Raw genomic sequence first — 15,957 nt, 5'->3', positions numbered from 1 at the left:
TAAAAATGTAATATTCTGCAAACCCAGACCTTGTAGGCTTCAATCCTCCATCTGCTAACCTAGGCCTAGAATGTTTCACCCTCTGAGATTTACTGCTGAATAAATTCATCCTTTCTCTTTCTGAATTCTGGCTGGCTGCTTCAACTCAGCTATTCTGGCTCAAACTCCTCTCCAAGCCAACTGATTCAAATTAGCTTCTCTCAGCTTCTGACTGTATTGCTCCACTTGGAAAGACTGCTTCTGATCTCTGAGAACTGAACTGCTCCTAAATGAACTGCATTGAATTCAAGTCAGCTGAGTTGAGTTGAGTGAGTTGAGCTGAGCTGAGTTGAATTGAGTGAGTTGAGTTGTTGAGTTGAATTGAGTGAGTTGAGTTGTTGAGTTGAGTTGAGTGAGTTGAGTTGTTGAGTTGAGTTCAGTGGAGTGAGTTGAGTTGTTAAGTCGAGTGAGTTGAGTTGAGTTGAGTTGAACTGAATTCTCTCTCCCTCACTATTCCTTAAGCAGCCTCTATTTCCTGTCTGTTCTCATGAAAGTTGGCCGTATCCTATCTGTGACTTATTCTGTCAAATCTTTCTCTGCCACTCAGCTAAACATCATTGTTTGGGATTAAAGATGTATACTAAAGGTGTGTCTGTATTCCAGCCAGAGAGATTAAATTTGTACATCCCAGAGGAGGGATTAAAGGTGTGCAGTTTGTTTGTATTCCAGCCAGATCTTATCTTTGGATGTGACCCCTTGCCAGAACAACCAGGTTGCTGGTTTAAAAGTCCTCCAGAAATGACATACAATACAACACTCCCTGACCTCTGCCCTGTTTTTTGACTCCTCTGAGAACCACTAATTTTGCAGTTCTTACTATTTAGATTTCTGTCATAAATGTTTCTGATCTGGGAAGATGTATGGAAATTAGGAGATACTTTAAAAAATCAATTTACTGTCCAGCCTCAGTTTCCCAGTCTGAGTTATAATGGTATCTCCATGTAATGAACCATTTTGAAAAAAAAAAAAAAAGCTGTTGAAATATTGTTTTCAACTGGCAGGAAGAGATTAGGTCCTATAGATACACAAGTTCTGTGCCATTTAAGTTAAGGCCAGGCTGGAAAGTCATCCTCCAAACCATGCTTTAATTTTAGGCCTCCAGGTCTTTGGGGGACTTAGTCAACAGTAGTTATGGATTCCTCTGCTTGGTGCTATGCTACCAAGAATGCTATACTTTCACAGACCCACTCCTATCTCAATGTGTAAACTTCTCTACTGTGAGACTGGAATTTTTCTCATAGCTTCATTGCTAAACATAGTAATGAGTAGAAGATCCCAGACAGCCAAGATTTGGTTAACATCAAATATGACTTGGTACAAGTTTGCTTTTCTTCTATGTAAGCTGAAAAAACACCCTTCTTCTGATGTCACTCAGAAATAGTAACATAATAATATACACCAGGAAAGAAGGATCCAAAGCCACAAGTAAGCCCTTAACTATATCCAAAAAATATGTATAATCTCTTGATGGGAAAATATTTACATTTTCCTTCATTGGTCACCTTAAGGACTCATGTTATAACTAAGATGATATCTCTCTACCATTGACTACAAATACTCCAGGGGGAGGGATAGAAGAGATAGGAGACTGTAAGAAGGAGGGCCTGAAAAGTGAGGACTGAACTGAAAGGTAGCTGCCCCAAATCCCACACCTTCCTCCTGGCTCTAGGTGAATTCTGATTGATCTCCTAGAATCTGTGCAAAAGATTAAAAGAGACAGTATATACTGGCATGAACTTCAGGGGAGGATAAATTGCATCCACACCAGAATCTAGTCTTTTGTTGTTATTGTTGTCTTAATTCTCTCTGTATTTATACCCATTCTGGATTGTCTTGATGAAAATATGCCACTGAACCCTTTTGCAATAGTTCTGGATTTTCCCATGAGCTACAGTGTTCAATGAACATTTTCTCTTGGAAAATACCTTCACTTCTAATTCAGTGCATTTGATTCCGATCATTTTATTTACTCTCAAATCCAGTCTGTTTCTAGCAGACTAATGCTTTCTAGGTGCTGGAGGTCAAAATAATGGAGTTATCTTCAATGTCACCTTTGTGTTCATTCATCCACTCAGTCAGTCAGTGACTCATTCAAAGCACTGGTACTTCCTGTGATGTGTCAAGCCCTCCATTATAACTAGGAACATATGCAGTGATAAATAACCCAGGCTTCAGACCCAAAGGAGGGCTTGGATACTCAAACACATCCATTTCAGCTGGGCTATTAGCCAGTGAGTTCCCCATCTTCACTCCCTGGGGCTAAGGTACTTACATCTACTTTGACATCTCAAATTTTAAAGTTGTACCTGTTTGTAAGGAAACTCTCACAAATAATTTTTGAATACATGTTTAATTAATAAATATTTGACAAAATAAAAATATCAATGAGCATATGATCTCCCATGGTTTATAATGCATTTTTCTTTTCCCTGTGGTTGCAACTTTGAGTCCCAACATGGGGCATGTATGCTTAAATGTGTTTTCAACATGTAAAGAGACTATGGCTATTGGTTTCCTTAAAGAGCACATCTCTTATAGGTCTGCATGCTCCAATGAGAGAACCTGGGAATCCCAATCCCCAGAGCTAGCTCTACTGTATATAGACATCTGTATTGGTTGCTAAAGCTAAACCCATCTTCTTTACTACAGCTGTGTTTAGGCCATGGTCCAGTGTGATTTTCTATTGCTGTGATGAACACCATAACACAAAGCAACCTGGGAGAAAACTGTTTCTTTGGCTTATACATCCCAGGTCACATTCTATCTCTGAGGGAGGAGCAAGGAGGTGGAAATTGAAGCAGAGGGTTTCACTGCTATAAACAGACACCATGACCAAGGCAACTCTTATAAAGACAACATTTAATTGGGGCTGGCTTACAGGTTTAGAAGTTCAGTCCATTTTCATCAAGGCAGGAACATGGCAGCATCCAGGCAGGCATGGTACAGGAGGAGCTGAGAGTTCTACATCTTCTTCTGAAGGCTGCTAGCAGATTACTGACTTCCAGGCAGCTAGGATGAGGGTCTTAAAGCCCACGCCCACAATGACACACCCACTCCAATAAAGCCACGCCCACTCTAACAGATACTTCTAATAGTATCTGGGGCTAGCATGTATATAAACCACCACAAGAGGTCATGGAGGAACTCTGCTTATTGGCTTTCTTTCCATGATTGCTTGGTTTGGTTTCTTATATACTCCAGGACCACTTACTTAGGAGTGGCACTGCCCACCATGGGCTAGGCATTTCCACATTAATCACTAATCAAGAAAATGCTCCCACAGTCTTGTTTATAGGACAATTTAATAGAAATATTTTCTCAATTGCGGTTCTTCTTCCCAGAAGACTTTAGCTTGAGTCAATTTTGTTGTTGTTGTTGTTGCTTTTTTAGAAAATGGCCATTACCCATCCTTGCTTGAACTGTAGGATAGGAGTTAGCAGAAGGAAGGGCAGGCTCACCACACAATGAGCTGTATCTTTTATTCAGCTCTCTCTCCACTATAGGCTCTTGTTATCAATTGATGTAAATATCAGTTCATATCAAAGTTCTACTTTTGAGCTGGAGAGGCTCAAAAAGTGCATTTTGAGCATGTAAAGCTGAAATCTAGTCCCAGAACCTATGTTAAAAGAGCCCTGTGTAGTGGTACACACTCACAGTCTGAGCCCTGGGGAGACAGAGGGTCTGGCCAGGTATCTCAACCTACTTGATGAGCTTTAGACCTGGTCTCAAAGGTAACATAATCTGTATTCTGACCCCCTACCCTGTATCCTCCACACATACACATACACAAGAACACATACATGGCATACCATACAATAAAAATAAATTAAAAATTTAATCATTCAACTTTCACAGGTTAAAAGCATATTCTGTATACTAACAGAGGATAAAGCTGTTTGTTGAGAGAGTTCATCCAGCTCCAGGCAAGTACTGGAAGCAGTAGGGGAGTTGAGGCAAATCCTAGAGCCTCTGAGGGACAGAGGTTTGGATAGACCCTCAGGGAATGTTCACAACAGAGAAAGCTGCATTCAAAATTGGTTAGTGTCCCATTAAGTAACAAATGCGGATCCTCGTGGAATTGTATTCACTGCTGGTAGAAATCTGCAATTACATATAACTTCATGGTATCTAAGCCTCACAATAGACATTTATGTGAAATGATTGATGAGGAGGTTCTACAAATGATGAGAAGATTCTAGAAATGATGAAAAGATTCTAGAAATGATTGATGAAAAGATTCTAGAATGAGAAGGTTCTAGAAATGATTGATGAGAAGATTCCAGAAATGATGAGAAGATTCTAGAAATGAAGAGTAGCCAAGGAGTCACAGGAAAACAGAAATGAGTTTCTCCATCCTTCAACACACTGTGAGAACTGTGACTATTCACTGTGTGGTGGCAACATCCATTTAAACTGCCCTCGCTCATCAGTGTTACAGGTTTTCCTGTGCATCTGAGGTAAGAGACATAACCCGTGCCATGTCCTAGGCTGCTAGTGACAGGAGATGCTTCTGACCCTAATTCCATTAATGCAGCTGCTTTTAAATCTTGTTCACAGAGTCCAAGAAATCTAATCCACCAAGATGATCTGCTATTGTAAACATCGCTATGAAACCCAACTGAAAGCCCAGTGTTGAAGATAAACTCATGTGTGTTGGTTCATGTTCTTACTTCTATGATATAACAAAGTATATACATTTTGCAGAGAATATCACTATAGCAGAGCAAAGTTTTCACCTAAAGAAGAAACCAGAGGCTCTGGTTGTGCTGAGCATTGTAATTCATAGCAGCTGAAATAATGGAAGATTGTCCCAGCAACACCCTGATTCTCTGTTCTCCATCACTCGTGATACTTTGCAAAGAACAAGCCTTTGGAGAATGCCAGAACCATTCCAAAATTGAACTTACATATCATGATCCTTGATATATCCATGCTCATCTTGCTCAAAATCAGTAGAAAAATCTTTACTCATATTATTTAATATGAAGAATCCCCAAGATTTTCAGGTTGTAAAGCTTCTAGTAAATTATAATTTCAAGCAAAAATTCTTAATTAGATGATATTAAAACATTTTCTTTAGAAAGTATGAAAAAATAAACAAATGAACTGGCGAGGTTTAATTGAACATTCTGGGGTTAGAGGGATGGTTTAGTGATTAAGAACACTGGCTGCAAGCTGGTACAAGCCCTCTGGAAATCAGTCTGGCATTTCCTCAGGAAATTGGACATAGTACCACTTGAGGACCCAGCTATACCACTCCTGGGCATATACCCAGAAGATGCTCCAATATGTAATAAGGACATATGCTTCACTATGTTCATAGAAGCCTTATTTATAATAGCCAGAAGCCGGAAAGAACCAAAATGTCTTTCAACAGAGGAATGGATACAGAAAATGTGGTACATTCACACAATGGAGTATGCTCAGCTATTAAAAACAATGACTTCATGAAACTCTTAGCCAAATGGATAGAACTAGAAAATATCATCCTGAATGAGTTTACCCAATCACAAAAGAACACATATGGTATGCACTCACTGATAAGTGGATATTAGCCCAAAAGCTCGGAATACCTAAGATACAATTAACAGACCACATGAAGCTCAAGAATAAGGAAGACCAAAGTGTGGCTACTTTGGTTCTTCTTAGAAGGGGGAACAAAATACCCATGGTACAAATTACAGAGACAAAGTTTGGAGCAGAGACTGAAAGAAAGGCCATCCAGAGATTGCCCCACCTGGAAATCCATCCCTTATACAGTTATCAAACCCAGACACTATTGTGGATGCCAGCAAGTGCTTGCTGACAGGAGCCTGATATAGTTGTCTCCTGAGAGGCTCTGCCAGTGCCTGACAAATACAGAGGTGGATGCTCGCAGCCAACCATTGGACTGAGCACAGGGTCCCCAGTGAAGAAGGTAGAGAAAGGACCCAAGGAGCTGAAGGGGTTTACAGCCCCATAGGAGGAACAACAATATGAACCAACCAGTACCCCCAGAGCTCCCAGGGACTAAACCACCAATCGAAGAGTACACATGGAGGGACTCATGGCTCCAGCTGCATATGTAGCAGAGGATGACCTTGTTCGACATCAATGGGAGGAGTAGCCCTTGGTCCTGTGAAGGCTCCAGTGTAGGAGAATACCAGGACAGGGAAGTGGGAGTGGGTGGGTTGGTGAGCAGGGGGAGGGGGAAAAAGATAGGGGGTTTTCGAAGGGGAAACCAGGAAAAGGGATAACATTTGAAATGTAAATAAAGAAAATATCTAATAAAAAATTAAAACCAAAACAAAACAAAAACACTGGCTGCTCTTCCAGAGGTCCTGAGTTCAGTTCCCAGGAACCACATGGTGACTTATGACCACCTATAAAGTGATGATGCCCTCTTCTGGCATGCAGGTTTACATGCAGACAAAGCACTCCTACATTTAAAAAATAATAATATTCTGTAATGATGTTCTATCCACCCACACATTAGACAAGGAAAAGATATATAAACATTGGTTGCTCCTTTTTCCTGTCGTCTAGTGAGTAAGATTCACTACTCCCTCATAAAGTCATATTACCAAGGGATATCATAACCCTGATGGCCTAAGATATTATAACAACAGCAAAACTGCCTGACATTCCTGTATCCCCATCACTCATGAGTGCACAAGAGAAACTGTTTCTGTATAAAAGTTGTTTGTTAGAACATTATGTTTAATTTAATACATTTATTCTGTAAATAATAATTAATTCAAAGGGGCTATGAATTTGCAGCATCTATTCCTTTAAAATCATTCAGAAGAACCTTATGAAAATGTTTGTCTAATGAAAGATATTCAACGGAAATAAAAGAAAACATGTTTGGTCTGGAATGTTGCAATGGTTTAGTATCAAAAAATAAAAAATAACTTGTTTGGGATTTATAGGATATTTCAGCCTGTATAAAAGGTAGTTTTCATAATCTCCAAATATCATCGTACTTATTTTTTCCTTTGTCTTTTGAAATTACCTTTTAAAAGTATGAGCTAGAAGTGGAAAAGTACAATTAACATCCAGCGCTCCTTGTATGATTCTCTGACAGAGGAACCAGGGTTCCCTGGCTTGCTGGGTTGATCCAAGTTGGGTAGACAAAGACAGAATGAGGAAATACACACAATGAGACAACCACTTCTTCCTGGGGGAAATCAAGGAAGAATCACTACCAACAACAATGATAACATCCTTACATGGATGGTATGTTTCAGAGGGTCACAGACCCAAATGAAGACAAACTCAAAGGCTGATCAGTTTGAGAAAGAGCAAGAGAATAAAGTAATAACATAAAGTAATAAATAATAAAATAACCCACAGAATTCAACAGTGTACAAAGATGCTTGAGCACCCACTGACATAAGGCAGAGGAAGACTAAACCTCTCACCCTGAAGAAACTCGTGTGATTTATGTGCCTAGTCTGCCTTCAAGGAAGTGGGGCACAAATCCTCCTCTTTTGTGATCTGGAAATAGCAACTTCCTAACTCAGAAGGGGACTGCAGGGCAGTGAGTTTGCAGCTGAGACACCTGGTGAACACAACCAAAACCAGGTGCCGGAAGACAACATCTATGGTGATAAATTCACACATCCCTTTCACACTACAGGATAAGGATGACATTGTACCTCTGAGATCCTCCCTCAGTACATTCATAGTGCCATGAACAAACCTGAGGCAGAGAAAGGCCTCTCAAAGCCTGTGCCTAGTTCTCAGAACTCTCAAAGACACCAAAATTAAAGTCTAAAGATGGTGTTGTAGCTAAGGGAAGCCTAGAGAAGCATGGCAACCAGAGGAAAGTCCTAATATCTGACAGGATTCTGTAATAGAAAGATGGCAGCGGATAAAAACTAAGGAAAACAGAGTAAGCTTCAGACTTTAATTAACAACGATCCATCAGCGTTCATTCATCGATTAAAATAAACTCACCCCTGTATGGGGAAGCAGGAAAGGACGCCATAGCAACACTACTCTATTTTTAATTTTCCTATAATTCTAAAATGGCTTTTAAAAATAAGGTTTAGTTTTAAAATAATAAAGACATTACATAAAAGCACTCCTAGTTAGCTTTGGGCTCCCACATGACTGCCAGAGATAATGGCTGTTTTCACAATTTATGTGACTGGAGATGCCCACTGGAGATACCCTGTCCAGAGTACTCACTCCTAGAATGTACATATATGCTCACTGTTTTCATAAAGTCTGAAAAGATACTAGTGTGTGCTGGGCCTGGAAGATGTGTAAGTCCTAAGTAAATGAATACTTTGCTAAATAAAAACATGGTGTATAATAAAGAGCCAGTTTTAGACTTAGTAACAATAAAACAAAAATTCAGAAAATATTACCAGCAGGCCAGGAGAATAGCTCAGTGAATAAAACCACTTATGCTGAGCCTAATGACCTGAGTTAGATCCCAGACTCCACTGTAGCATGGACCTACAGAGACACAGACATGCACACAGACAGACACACACACAATGGTATTAAACAAAAATACTATATTGCTAGCAATTTTGTTCTAAAAATAAATATTACCAACTTGAAAAATGCTTTCTTTTGCTAATGACCCTAGCATAGTAATAAACATCTTTCAAGATATTTCCCCTCATATGCCTTGTGCTGACTTCGCTGGATTTTAATAAAGCATCCTAGTGAGACTCGGGGTCTTATAGAGAAATCTGTGTAGTTTATGGACACTTCAGTATGAAGGCAACTCTGTGCAGCTGCCTCGCACCAACATGGTGAGTACCCACTGCACTCTTGTCCTGTCCTGTCTGGGGTCTCTGCAGTAGCTGCTGCCCTTGAACTCATTGAATTCCAAACAATGATATTGCCATTTCCCTTCTTGTCTACATAAAGTTTTGTAGTTATTTGGGTCTGTTTTACTATGGTTGGCCATCTCCTGAATGAGTGTTTCATGGTGAACTACTAGAATTTCACATGACCATGCACTTTCTTCTAGATCACTCTTCCTGAATCATCAAGTTCTAGATAATACTTTTTCAATCAGAAAGATCACCAACTCATTGCCTTAACATGATCTTTTATTTATCCTACATGGGCCTGTGTTGTGTAGGCACCTGGACAAAAATGATGGGAAGAGAGATAGTTTGAACCGAGAACATGTTCAATGATAAAACTTAACTTCATAAAAAGAAATCTTGTGTCTATAATACAATGAATGCCAAAATCACTATGCCAAATACAACCCTCCAGACACCAAGACCTTCATGATTGCATTTACATGAAGAATCTGTAAAGACAAACCTAAAGAGAACACAGCAAGTTAATAAGTCCTGAGCAGGGTAGGAATGTGTTCACGGAAATGAATCCAGATCATTACAGCAGTCTAGATTATGTAACATTTGCATGACTCTGCAAATTTGCCAAAATTAATTCAGTTTCACCCTTAAAGATGGACTTTGGGACTAATCAAATGACACCCCAATAAAGGGGTTCTGAAGGAGATGATTACCAAGATGGTGGCGTGGGTCACCAAACTCAGGCAACTGGCATCTTCCAGTAGAATCTATGCACACCACAGTTACTCTGCTTAGGTGTGTCTTTGTCTACTCCATAGCTCTAAATATCAATGTAGGTGAGCCGGCAGGTGAGTGTGCATCCCACACAAGACAGACAGAACCTACAAAGCACTTTGTACTGAGTAAGTACAAAGAAATTCCACAGAAAACTCCAGAAACTTCAAGCCACTGCAATCACCGCTGCTTTGATCCACCCGGTCCTGTCCATCACTTCTGCTTGATAACCTAAAAACAAAGAACTCCCTACAGCTCTTCATTACTTAATAGCAGGAGTTCTGGTTACCCTTAACACAAACACAGATTTCTTTTCTCTCTGTACAGGAAGCTGAGTTCATGCAACTCTGTCACAGAAAAAGTCAGGAGATGTTGCTGTTTCTAACAGAGCTGAAGCTCCTAACGTATTAATAAATGTGGAATATAGGAATCATGAAAGCCAGAGTCAAGAGTGAAGAATAAGGAAGGAGACACCTATGATCAGAAGAGAGATGCTGGAGGACAATATATGGGGTAAATAAGAACAAATTATTATAATACATAAGAAAAATTCACAATATATAGTATATAATATGTATTATGTAATATGGTGCATAATATATAACACATAATATAACATGTGATAAATATATAATACATAATATACAATATATAATATACAATATGTGATATATAATATATAATATAAATCTACTTTTTCATATGAAACAAAACTTAAAATACCAGGTAACTGAAGAAAAGAGTAACTGGATATACATTACACTTGTTATATAAGACTATTGGTGTGTCTACCAGCATGAAGAACACTGTGTGTAAGATTTATGGTATGTTACTGAATTAAAATATTCTAAACACCTGTTAAACAGCCATGGATAAAAAAAAAGTTAATATAGACAAAGCATAGAAAAGTCTCCACGTGGAGAGATTTGAGAGGGGTGTTCAGTATTCCTGAGTATGCAGCAAAGCACAATACACTTCCTATATCACTAGGGCGAAAGCAATGATTGGTTTTTTTAAAATGAAAATAAAGTCTAGTGAGAAATTGAACATACCAACCATGAAATTGTGCTAATTTGATAATTAAAGTGTCTCGGTTCCAGTGAAGGCCCTGGATACTTACAAAATGGCGAGAAGATAACTCAGAATGGAGGCGTTTTATACACACAGAAACATCTGCAGCAGGGAATCTGTAAGACTACCTGCAAAAACAAAACAAAACAAAACAAAACAAAACAAAACAAAAATGAGTTTTGAGCAACTCAGAGCAATTATGGAGGGACCTTCTGTCTGTTGCTTCCCCATTCCCAGTGAGTGAGGGATGGAAGACAGGGAGCTGGTCTCATGTTCTTGGGAGCTTTTGGGAGGCAGAATCAGAAACAGAGGGGAAGAGAGATGAAAAGCAGCAAATGGAGAAAGGGGAGTCTGCACCCTCTTCCACCTCCTGCCTCCCACCTGCCCCTGCCTTCCACCTTCAGCCTCCCACCAGCCCCTGCCTCCCACCTCCAGCCTCCTCCCACCTTCAGCCTCCCACCAGACCCTGCCTCCCACCTCCAGCCTCCTCCCACCTCCAGCCTCCTCTCACCTCCAGCCTTCCCCCCCACCATCCTCCTCCAGCCTCCCACCTGCCCCTGCAGCCCACTCCAGCCTCTTCCCTCCGACTCCCTCCTTTGCCTCCATCCTTTCGTCCAATTGCTGCTTTAAGAATTTCTTAAGCCTACAATGAAATTTCATCTCCATTGTTTTTCTTTCCTAAAACACATCCCTAAGGCAAACAAAACAACAAAACCAAAAACCCTCTTGAGAAATGAACAAGAAAATGGAAGCATTATTTTTTTTCCCCATCTTAAAAGGTGGAGCTGAAAGAAGAAACAATGTATCCCGCCTCTGCAGCTGCACTGCAAGGGCTGACACAAGAGAAGATAGCAAAGCAGGATCCAAAGCTCCTGGAGGAGGAGAAGAGACTCCTGACAGCCACTGATTTGAGCACTTGGGTGAGCAGCCTATGTTTGTGTGGCTGGGTAACTGGGACCTATTGCCATCTCCTTCCCTAGGTTTTAAATTTTTCCTTTTATAAAGCTAATACAGAGACGAGTCATTGGCCCTTTCTGTTTTTCAGAACTAGATCTTTAAACGGAGTTTACAGTATAGCTAAAGGAAATAGCCTCGATTTATGCCAAAGCCTGATCTGTGAATGAACCGTCCTGGGAATACACTTAGCTCTGACTTGGAAGGAAGGGAGAAAAGGTAAATATAGATGCTAATATTATATGACATCTGAATGATATTCATAGAGTGTTCCTATATTATCCAGAGAAATAACTCAATGCGTATTATGCTCACCAACTTCTGGTGTGAAGTGTGTTTGCTCTTCTGTCCTTATTTCCATTACATGTGAGGACATTGAAGCACATTAGTCATTACAAGATCACTTAGAAAATTCAGCTTTAAATCGAAAATGACACATACCTTTCTCTTGCAAATGGGGAAGGGGGCTCAGGGAAATCAGGTCCCAGGTCAGCACACACAATTAACTAGAGAACAAATTTAAAAGCAGAAATCAGAACTCCCAAATGGGTCAGAAAGCAGAGAACCAACCTTGGATGAGATTGTACAGTTACAGAAGGCAGAGGCAGGGACACACCATGACTCATGGGCCTCCAGGCACTCTCGTAGTGTTTCTGGTATTGCAATGACCCTACGTTCAGTGGTTAGGAATAGACACTTGACAAGATGGACTATAACTCAGCTATATTCCATTTCTCCTATCTTTCTCAAAGCCACTCTGGAAGCACCCAGTGTTGCTTTTCTCAGCTCTTATTAAAGCCAGCGTTTATCTCAATGAAGATGACCTTAAAAATTATTTTCTAATTTCTGAAAATGTCAGTGTACTGGCTGGTTTTGTGTGCCAACTTGACACAGGCTGGAGTTATCACAGAGAAGGGAGTTTCAGTTGGAGAAGTGCCTCCATGAGATCCAGCTGTGGGGCATTTTTTCAATTAGTGATCAAGGGGGTAGGGCCCCTTGTGTGTGGTGCCATCCCTGGGCTGGAAGTCTTGGGTTCTATAAGAGAGCAGGCTGAGCAAGCCAGGGGAAGCAAGCCAGTAAGAAACATCCCTCCATGGCCTCTGCGACAGCTCCTGCTTCCTGACCTGCTTGAGTTCCAGTCCTGACTTCCTCTGGTGATCAATAGCAATGTGGAAGTAAGCTGAATAAACCCTTTCCTCCCCAACTTGCTTCTTGGTCATGATGTCTGTGCAGGAATAGAAACCCTGACTAATACAGTCAGGTTTCACTCCCTGGTGTTGTCCTCTTTAGCTGTGTGCTAACCTAGAGATAGGCAGCAGGCCTCCATGCCTCCCCTTGGTCAGAAGTATGGCTCTCTCCTGCAAAGGACAATTCCTTAGTCTTCTGCTCCAGCTGTCTTTCTTCTGGTGGCATCTATCTCTGGGTCACTTCAACAGCAAGGTGTGTGATACATTTCATCTTTAAGTGTGGGTCTCTAAGCAAACAGTTCTTTTTTGATTAATTAATGTATTTATTTAACACTCCATATTTTATTTTATTCCTCCTACCCCCACATCCACCCTCCTACTGCTCCACATCCCATACCTCCTCCCCACCCCTCTGTCTCAACTTGGATGTTTGGATGTCAGCTTTATATCAGCTGGTATATGCTGCCTTTTTGTGGTCCAGTGTTTGAGACATCTCAGAGGTCCAGATTAATTGAGACTGCTGGTCCTCCTACAGGGTCGCCCTCCTCCTCAGCTTCTTTTAGTCTTTCCCAAATTCAACAACAGGGGTCAGCTGCTTCTGTCCATTGGTTGGGTGCAACTATCTGCCTCTGACTCAGCTGCTTGGTGGGTCTTCTGGAGTGTGGTCATGCTAGGTCCCTTTTTGTGAGTGTTCCATAGCCTCAGTAATAGTGTCAGGCCTTGGAACCTCCCCTTGAGCTGGATCCCTCTTTGGCCCCATCACTGAGCCTTCTTTTCCTCAGGCTCCTCTCCATGTCCATTCCTGCAGTTCTTTCAGACAGGAACAATTATGGGTCAGAGTTGCGACTGTGGAATGTCCCCCTCCCTCATTTGATACCCTGTCTTCCTGCTGGAGGTGGGCTCTATAATTTCCCTCTCCCTAATGTCCTGCATTTCATCTAAGGTCCCTCCCTTTGAGTCCTGAGAATCTCTCACCTCCCAGGTCTCTGGTGCATTCTGCACGGTCCTCCCAACCTCCTACTTCCTGAGGTTGCCTGTTTCCATTCTTTCTGCTGCTCCTCAGGACTTCAGTCCTTTTCCCTTACCCAATACCAGATCAGGTTCTGCTCTCTCCCCACTTACATCCCCCTACAACCACCCCTACAACACACACCCCTGTCCACTTTCCCTCCCAGGTCCCTCCCTCCCTCCCCACTTGTGATTGCTTTCTTCTCTCTCCCAAGTAGAACTGAGGAGTCCTCACTTGGGCACTTCAGCTTGTTGGACTTTTTGAATTCTGTGGATTGTATCTTGGGTATTCTATTTTTTGTTTTTGTTTTGTTTGTTGGTTTGTTTGTTTTTGGTTAAAATCCACTCATTAGTGAGTGCATACCATGCATGTCCTTTAGGGTCTGAGTTACCTCACTCAGGATGACATTTTCTAGTTCCATCCATTTGCCTCCAAAACTCAGGATGCTGCTTTCCATGCATTAGTTTCAGGCGGATTCCTTTCTGGGCCTCAGTTTGCTCTTCTGCAAAAGCTCTGAGGTGACACATATCTCAGGAAGACTTAGTGAGTTCATATGCACTAAAGAGTCTAGCAATGTCTACATGGTCAGACCTGCACACCACTGGTTACTGCTTTGTCATAGAAAAATCCACAATATGTAGATTAACTATTAGAAGCTGGCTGTCACTTAGAAATGTCTCCTCTGGTAGCTATTGACCATGTGGACATGTGATACTGTGCCTCAGCCTTGATATTCACCCCGTTTTGTACCCTAGGCTTTGCTGCCCCCTGAGCTCAAAGCTTCATTTCTAGGAATGGATGGAAGTGTTGAACTCAGATCTTTCTCTTCAACCTCAGGCTCAATCTGAAATGCTAGGGGATTTATGGTTCCTGTGCTTGAAAGCAATGCTCCTTAGAAATCATTAACATCTGGGGGGGGTACATCTTAATTATGGAAATTAATATCTCACTGTTTTTATTCATTAATATTTTAATATGCCTATGATGAGACTCAACCTAAACCAATTTCCAAATCAAATCTGTCCCTCAGTAATTTGATTTGTCAGAACAAGAGAACAAAAGCATTACCAACAGGGTACTTTGAATGAAATTTTAATTAATTAGGCATATGAATGCACTAACTAATTTTGGATGAGTAATTAGATGACTAATTATGTTGAAAAGAGAACTCTGTGCTTAATGAGATGACCACGGCCAGTGTTGCCCTTCAGAGATTTTTTTTTTTTTTGGTAAAATTCAGGAGATGTGGATGGAATGTGGCCACAGAGGTGAGACAGCAGGCAACTGTCTTTGCTCCTAGACTGCCAGACACGGCCTCTGTGCTCAAACAATACCTTAGAGATTCTACACAAACACATATGCACACATACACAAATACAAGCATGCATGCATGCCCTCAGACACACAAGGAGGAATGCACTCACAGAAGTATTCATGAGTGCACACACATGCAAGCACACATGAATGCCTATCTCATTATTTCTCCTTCCATCTAAGATGTTCACAGGGATAAATACAAGCAGGAGAGAGATAACACTCTGATTTATCACAGGTGACATCATCCATCCTAGAGAATTCTGCAAAATGGCAATCTCCCTTTGAAAGGCTGAGCCCAGGGTTTGCTCAGATCACAGGCAGCCTTGAAGCATTCAGCAGTTCCGCTGTGGGCAGCTGGTTCTAACTAGCACCTATTTGGCAGAGAGCTACACTCAGGATTTCTGGTTTGGAGTTCAAACCAATATTTCATACCAATTGTGTTGTCAGAATTCAGGTCAAGAAGACAGCAGATGTTAATTTTAAACAAAGAAGCAAAAAAAAAAAAAAAAGGAAAAGAAGAAAAAAAAAGAAAAAAGAGTCTTTTCAGTGTATTTTTCTTCCTTCATCAAATTGCCAGCTCCACACAATTCAGAACACGTAATAAACTCCAAGTAGGTTAGAGACATGGAGGGTGGAGGGTGCATTCTTGCAGTCTGGTAGACACAGAAGACTTCATGAGTCAGCTGATCTAATGGTGGGAAGGCAATGGTCCCAGTCAGTCATTGCCCAAGCAGCTCTGGCATTGTCTTTAGCTCCCAAATCAAAGTAAAAACAGACCCCCCTAGCTTTTATGAAAATGATCTCCTACTATCCATACCATCTGATCACTCCA

At 41.0% G+C, this 15,957-nt stretch overlaps 1 long non-coding RNA gene across 4 annotated transcripts in view; it reads left to right on the top strand.

Moving 5' to 3' along the window:
* The first annotated feature begins 4,302 nt into the window (after window positions 1–4,302).
* Window positions 4,303–15,957, top strand: part of LOC116071138 — a 30,465-nt gene continuing 18,810 nt past the window's right edge. For all 4 annotated transcript variants that reach the window (XR_004110727.1, XR_004110726.1, XR_004110725.1 and 1 more), the window contains exons 1-5: window positions 4,303–4,496; window positions 4,597–4,687; window positions 9,915–10,100; window positions 11,438–11,578; window positions 11,704–11,831. This is a non-coding gene — a long non-coding RNA (uncharacterized LOC116071138). The remainder of the gene's footprint in view (window positions 4,497–4,596; window positions 4,688–9,914; window positions 10,101–11,437; window positions 11,579–11,703; window positions 11,832–15,957) is intronic.

Source organism: Mastomys coucha, unplaced genomic scaffold, assembly GCF_008632895.1.
Source record: "Mastomys coucha isolate ucsf_1 unplaced genomic scaffold, UCSF_Mcou_1 pScaffold22, whole genome shotgun sequence".
NCBI classification, from domain to species: Eukaryota; Metazoa; Chordata; class Mammalia; order Rodentia; family Muridae; genus Mastomys; species Mastomys coucha.
Note: the sequence above shows the minus strand (reverse complement) of the source record. Positions and strands in the feature narration are given on the sequence as shown.